At 39.1% G+C, this 7,679-nt stretch overlaps 1 pseudogene; it reads right to left on the bottom strand.

Moving 5' to 3' along the window:
- Positions 1 to 2,585: 2,585 nt before the first annotated feature.
- Positions 2,586 to 3,517, bottom strand: LOC103294977 (probable global transcription activator SNF2L2; annotated as a pseudogene).
- Positions 3,518 to 7,679: the final 4,162 nt, after the last annotated feature.

The raw sequence follows: 7,679 nt of genomic DNA, 5'->3' as shown, positions 1-7,679 counted from the left end.
TGGCACAAGAGCCGCCACTCACACCCACTGCCAGCGCCGGCCCCACTCGCACCTGCACCCGCTGCCAGCGCCCAGCACCGGTCCCAATCACTCAGCGCTGGCAGCACGTGCAAGTGGTGGCTGCCAGCCCTGATTGCCCCTGAGGGCTTCTTCACCTCCTCCTAATCCTGAGGGGGGATCGGGGCAGCAGCCACTGCTGGTGCCAGCCTCAGTCGCTTGGCACAGTCAATGGGTGTGAGCAGGGCTGGCGCCATCAGTGTGTGGGAGGGGTGGCGGGAGCAGGGCTGCCGGCAGACAGGGGACTGGGGGCTGTGGAGGGAGGGGCCGGGCGGGAGTGCGAAGGATGGGCCGAGACCCACCCCTGTGCCCAACGTAGCCTTGCAGTCCACAGTTCCTTTCAAGGTGCATGAATTCATGCACTGGGTCCCTAGTAAAATATAATAATTTTAAAATATCCAAGCTAAAACACAATATAAATATCTCTGTGGAACAGAAATTGAATCTCTGTGGAACAAAGCAGTTACCATGAAATAAAGCATTGGCTCACTAGCTCCCAACCCAGAGGTAGGCATTAGTTACTGGAAGAAGCACTACTATAAGGAATAAAGACAGTAGTACCAAACAGAATATAATGCAATACAAGTCATCAATAGGAGCACAGATTGATCATATGATCTAAAAATGGGGAAAATTCACTAAGGCTATATAATAATTATAAATGTACATGTACTTCATAGCCCAGCCTCAAAATATCCCTTCTCCCAAATTATATAAAGATATTGAAAGATCCACAACTGTAATGGGAAATTTTAACATATCTCGACCAAAACCACTGGATCAAGCAGGAAAAAAGTATAAGTCTAAAGGTCTGACCACAAAATTAACATTTTATCTAGTAGACATAAAATCCTACAGAGAATAAATAGCAATTATACATGCTTTTCACAGATAGAAAATGCAGAACATTTATAAAAATAACCATGTATTAAACCACAATGGCAAACCCAACAAACTTCAAACAATTAGCAGTATGCTTACCTTATTTTCTGACAATATTTAATTTAATATTAAGAAGGAAAAACAAGACAATAAAAGCATATGTTTCTAAAACTTAATAGGCACTAAATAAATATTGTACTAAAGAGGAATTGGCAATAAAATTATGAAACATTCAGAGGTGAGTAATAATAAAGTGCTACATATATAAGTAATGGCGTATGGCTAAAAAAATAGGAAGAAGGAAAAAATTAACTAAATAAGCCAAGTTTTTAATAAAATAAGCCATAAAGAAAATATCAGACCAAACCCAAAAATAAAATATTAAGAATGGAATAATGGAGATTAACAGAAACTAATGAAATAGAAAAGTCAACAGCAGAAACAATTCAAAAGCTGATATTTTGAAAAAAGATTCCAACATAAATGGATTTTTAAAGAAAGAGAAAAATGGAGAAAATGAGAAAGGGAAAACACAAGTAAAAAAATTAGGAGTGAAAAAAGGGACATATTAGAAATAAACTTTGAAAATCACACGTGAAATCTATAAATGACTATATGCCAATAAATTTGAAAAGGTCTACATAGCAAATCTTTTTCTATATAAATTTATAGAAAATACACACACACACACACACACACACACACACACACACACACACACCTTCAGCAAAGAACGCAGAAAAAAAGACTTACTGTATTTTTCCATCTATAAGACGCCTCCATGTATAAGACTCCCCCCACTTTTCCAACCCAAAATCAAGAAATCAATATTTTTTTTTCTTGGAAATTATTGGAATTTTATTTGCCTCAGGCTTATGACTTGCAACCAAAGACATTGTGCAAAGAAAGCAAAGAGTAAGTACACTTTAGGGAGAAGGAGACGATACACACTGGTAACATAGGAGATCAGGGTGACAAAAAAAAGCCATCCAATGCACTATATAGACTGCAATATTCAATAGCATTTTCAACAAAACCTTTTTAAATCAAGAGCAAAAAAAAAAGAAGCAATGTTTACAGTAGACATAAATCTTATACAATTCAAAAAGCAGTTTCATTTTTAGGTCATAGAGCATAAAATGGAAAAATGTCTATGCAGGTGAAGTCTAACTACTGTACATTAATCACCTATTAAAGTTGCTTACATGTACCACAGTGTAAAAAAAAAAAAGAAATACCGAACAAATAAAAATCTTGAAAATTGCCTGATGAGAAATAAAATAACCAGTGACTTTGAATGACTTCTCCTGGTTATCAGTGCTACAAAAAGACAAAAATCTTCTCATCGGAACAGGTGATAAAACCAGGCACAATCAAACCATTACCAAATTAGACCCACCCATGGAAATATACGATCCACCCACATATTTTCCATCGAAAGCTTTATTGTGTTTGTTTTCATCGTTGAGGCCCGTTTGGTCACCACATGTTACAAATATTTGTGTGCGCGTTTTTTCACTCCATGATGGCATGTGTTTGTCCGGCGCTGCCCTAAAGCTCGTGTGCAGGTGGCGATGCTGATACAGGAGCAGCCCAGCGCCCACCCCACAGATGCACTCACGGGGCGGAAGTGAGGCCCGTGTCCTTCACTCGGCATCAGTCCCGCTTGCTTCGGACTGTTCCTTTCCTCCTGCTCCTCGTCGCTGTCGAAGTCGCTCACCGCAGGTTTGGCTTTCCCTCGGGTTGGCCTTTTCTTGCCTTTTCCCTTGTCCCGACCTTTCTCGTCTTTTTTATTGAGCTTGATTTTCACCTTAACAGACTTTGCTTCCTCCTCCTCCTCCTCCTCTTCGTTGCTGTGGTCCTCGCTCTCCTCCTCTTTGGCCGTTTTCTGCCGATGGAGCCTTCGCAGACCTGGGACCCCTCCGGGTTGAAGGTCCGAGCCTTGCGGCAGAGCAGCAGGACGTCTCTCTCCAGGTCGCCCCGGCTCCGGTGCTTATGATTATGAATCCTTTCCTTTATCTTTTTGAAATCCACCGGCTTCCTAATTAATTCATAGTATTCTGGCAATTCTTTCCTTGAAGGGAACTGAATGGAGACTTCACTGAGCTGTCGCCCTGAACTGTTTCCTCTGTTTCCGACTGAGACTTACTGGGCACCCTCTCCACGTTACACCTGTCCTCGTAGTTGATCACAGCATCGGTGACAGCATTCATCTGCTTTGTCCGTTTGGGGGGTTTGGTGACAACGTCTCTGCGGGAGCGCGACCCCGTCTCCTCTTAGCTTTTTCCACATCTTCTTTGGCGGGATCATTATCCACATTTCTTCGTCTTTTTCGCTTCTTAAGCCGTTCTTCCTCTTCCGTTTCTTCCAAATTGCCGTCTCCAATGGCCCGCAGCCACTGCTTCTCGGTGAGGGCGTCGCTGTAGTCCACGTCCCGGCGTTGGCGAGACCCCCGACCAAATATCTCCTCCTCCTCTTCCCCACAGGGAAGCCTTTCTGCTTCGGCGTGTCCTTCAGAATCAGGAGGGCAGCTCACCTTCCTCCAGGAGGCGAGGCTTGCGCTTTGGGGTCCGGGCATCCTCCCTCCGCCGGTCCATATCCAGGCGCCTTTCAGGGTCTCCGGAGCATGTGACAAGAAATCAATATTTTAAACATAAAACAGAACACATTTTTATTTAGTAATTATCACAGGTAATGTTTACATACCAGTGCTATGATATTATGCAGCATATCACTTTATTCAGCCTCTGTTGCATCACTGTTCTCTTCTTCATCACTATTAGGTCAAGGCATATTGATTTCTTCAGCTCCTATTGTATCACTGCTGTCTTCTGAGTCATGTCTATGTATGTGAGATCATCCTCATAAACTGGTGGCATTTTCTGAGCTAACTTTGTTCGTGTTCTCATGGCCAACCCTTCTCTCCTCATGAAATTGAAGCAGCATTTTGCCTTTCCTGTAAAATCAACAGTGTTCATTTCACTTGCAAACATTCTGGCCTGACATTGAATAAGCTTGGTTGACACACATAAGCCACTCTGGTGCTGCTCCACAATCCAAGTCTTAAGCCTTTGCTCCAAGTTTCCTGATTTTCCTCTTAAGGCCTTCTTCTTTTTTGGCATCTTAAGGAGTTGTTCTTCCTGTTTTCTCCAGTGTCTGATCATACGCTCAGTGGGAGGAGGTCCAAATTGTCTCTCTACAGCTCTATTCCCAAGCTCTTTTGCATAGCTGATTATATTCAGTTTGAATTTTGCAGAGTAAGACAATAGCTTACCGGTATTTATCTTTTTATTTTTTGACATCTTTATGGGCTCAGAAAGCTCAGATCCCTGTTGCATTCTCCACCTCCACCTCCAATTACAGCATCATATTACATATGTCCCCTTTTCCTCCCATTGTTCTCTCCCAGCCTGCTCCCGCCTCCAGCACCAGCCTTCACCACCCCCACTGTCTGTGCCCATTGGTTATATGTATACAATTATTTGCTTGATCTCTTTACAAACACCCCAGCCCCACCCACCCTCCCCTCTGAAGTTTGAAGGTCTGTTCAATGATTCTATGTCTCTGGATCTATTTTTGTTTATCTGGTTATGTCATTCATTATATTTCACAAATGAATAAGATCATATGATACTTATCTTTCTTCCACTGACTTATTTCCATTGCATAATGCTCTGCAGGTCCATCCATGCTGTTGTAAATGGTAAGAGTTCTTTTTTTTTTTTTTTTGTTTTGTTTTTATAGCAGCATCGCAATCCACTGTATAGATGTACCACAAATGTTTAATCCACTGATGGGCACTTAGGCTGTTTCAAAATCTTAGCTACTGTAAAATTGCACTGCTATGAACATAGGGGTACATATGTTCTTTCTTGCTGGTGCTTCTGATTTATTGAGATATAGTCCTAAAAGTGGGATTACTGGGTTAAATTTAAGTTCCATTTTCAATTTTTTGAGGAAACTCCATACTGTTTTCCACAGAGGCAGCACTAGTCTGCATTCCCACCAATAGTGCACAAGAGTTCCCTTTTCTCCACATTCTTGCCAGCACTTGTCATTTGTTGATTTGTTCATGATAACCATTCTGACTGATATGAAGTGGTACTTCATTGCTGTTTTGATTTGCATCTATCAAATGATCAATGATTTTGAGCCTTTTTTCATATGCCTCTTGGCCTTCTGTATGTCTGCTTTTGAGAAGTGTCTATTTAGGTCCTTTGCCCATTTTATTATTGCATTGTTTATCTGTTCACTATATGAGTTGTATGAGTTCCCTATAATTTTTTTAGATTAAACCCTTATCAGATGTCACATTGGCAAATATTGTCTGCCATGCAGTGGGCTTTATCATTATTTTGTTAATGGTTTCTTTTGCTGTGCAGAAGCTTTTTATTTTCTTTTTTATTAATAAATCTTTATTGTTCAGATTATTACAGTTGTTCCTCTTTTTTTTCCCCCCATAGCTCCCTTCCACTCAGTTCCCACCCTACCCCCTGCCCTTACCAGCCCCCCAATCCCCGTCCTCAACCATAGGTGTACGATTTTTGTCCAGTCTCTTCCTGCACCTCTCACACCCCCTTCCCCCCGAGAATTGTCAGCCCACTCCCTTTCTATGCCCCTGATTCTATTATATTCACCAGTTTATTCTGTTTGTCAGATTTTTTATTCACTTGATTTTTAGATTCACTTGTTGATAGATATGTATTTGTTGTCACTTTGTTGTTCATAATTTTTATCTTTACCTTTTTGTTCTTCTTCCTCTTCTTAAAAAATACCCTTCAACATTTCATATAATACTGGTTTGGCAGTGATGAACTCCTTTAGCTTTTTCTTATCTGTGAAGCTCTTTATCTGACCTTCAATTCTAAATGATAGCTTTGCTGGGTAGAGTAATCTTGGTTGTAGGTTCTTGCTATTCATCACTTTGAATATTTCTCTGTGCTTCCTGGACTTATAAGTCTATCTCTTTCACCAGGTAGGGGAAGTTTTCTGTCATGATTTCTTTAAATAGGTTTTCAATATCTTGCTCTCTCTCTTCTTCTGGCACCCCCATAATTTGGATGTTGGTACACTTGAAGTTGTCCCAGAGGCTCCTTTCACTATCTTCATATTTTTGGATTCTTTTTTCTTTTTGTTTTTCCGGTTGGGTGTTTTTTGCTTCTTCATATTTCAAATCTTTTACTTGATTCTTGCAATCCTTTAGTCTGCTATTGTATCTCTGTTTCTTGGAAGTTTTTTATTACTGCTTCAATTTCATCAGTAGTTATTCTCCTATTCAGATTTTCTGATTTTTTTCCTGATTGAGTTTTAGAAGATTGTATTTTTCTAGGAATATGTTCATTTTGTTAAGTTGTTCAGTTTGTTGGAATAGAGTTGTTCATAGTAATTTTTTATAATCCTTTATATTTCTGTGGGGTTGGTTGTTACTTCACCTCTTTCATTTCTGATTTTGTTTATTTGGGTCTTCTCTCTTTGCTTCTTGTTGAGCCTGGCTAGAGGTTCATAATCTTGTTTATCCTTTCAAAGAACCAGCTCATAGTTCAATTGATTTTTGTTTTTTGTTTTTTTTTGTTTTGTTGTTTGTTGTTTGTTTGTTTGTTTGTCTGTTTTGGTCTCTATGTCATTTATTTCCACTCTGATGTTTATTATTTTCTTCATTTCTGCTTACTCTGGGCTTTTCTTATTGCTCTCTTACTAATTCTTTAAGTTGTAGGGTTAGATAACTTATTACCAGTTTTTCTTTTTCTTTTTTCTTTTTTTAAGGTAGGCCTGAAGTGCTATGAACTTCCCTCTCAGGACTGCTTTCACTGTGTCCTATAGATTTTGGATTGTTGTGTGTTCATTGTCATTTGTTTCCAGGATGCTTTTTATTTTATCTTTTATCTATTTTGAAACCCAATCATTCTTTAATAGCATACTATTTAGCTTCCAAGCATTTGATTGTTTTTGTTTTTTATATTGTAGTTGATTTCTAATATTATGCCATTGTGATCTGAGAAGATGGTTGATATGATTTCAATCTTCTTGAATTTGAAGAGACAGCCTATGTCTTATTATCTGGTCTACCTTTGACACTGTCCCATGTGCACTTGAGAATAATCTATATTCTGTAGTTTTGGGGTGAAATTTTCTGAAGATGTCAATTAGTTCCATCCTATCTAATGAATCATTTAGGCTTGCTCTTTCTTTGTTGATTTGTTGTATAGATTTATCCAGTGATTTCAATAGGTATTAAAGTCTCCTACTATGAGTGTATTGCTGTCATTCTCTCCCTTGATATCTTCTGGAAGTTTTTGTTTGTTTGTTTGTTTTTGTGTGTGGGGTTTTTTTTTTTTCTTTTGTTTTTTTTTTTATGTATTTGGATGCTCCTATATTGGGTGTATATATGTTTACCAGAGTTATATCCTCTTGTTATATTGATCCCTTTAGTATTATGAAGTGGCCTTCCTTATCTCTTGTTATGACCTTCACTTTGAGGTTTATTTTGTCAGATATAAGTATTGCTACCCCAGCTCATTTTTCATTACCATCTGCCTGAAAAACTTGTTTTACATCCTTTCACTTTCAATCTGTGTGAGTTCTTTGTTCTGAGGTGGGTCTCTTGTAGACATCATTTATTTGGGTCATGTTTTCTTATCCATTCCGCCACCCTATGTCTTTTGATTGGACCATTTAATCCATTTATGTTTAAGGTTATTATTGATAGGTATATGTTTGTTGCCATTTTTATTCTTGATGCC

The sequence above is a fragment of the Eptesicus fuscus genome, chromosome 2, assembly GCF_027574615.1.
Source record: "Eptesicus fuscus isolate TK198812 chromosome 2, DD_ASM_mEF_20220401, whole genome shotgun sequence".
NCBI classification, from domain to species: Eukaryota; Metazoa; Chordata; class Mammalia; order Chiroptera; family Vespertilionidae; genus Eptesicus; species Eptesicus fuscus.
This window is presented reverse-complemented; position numbering and strand designations above follow the sequence as displayed.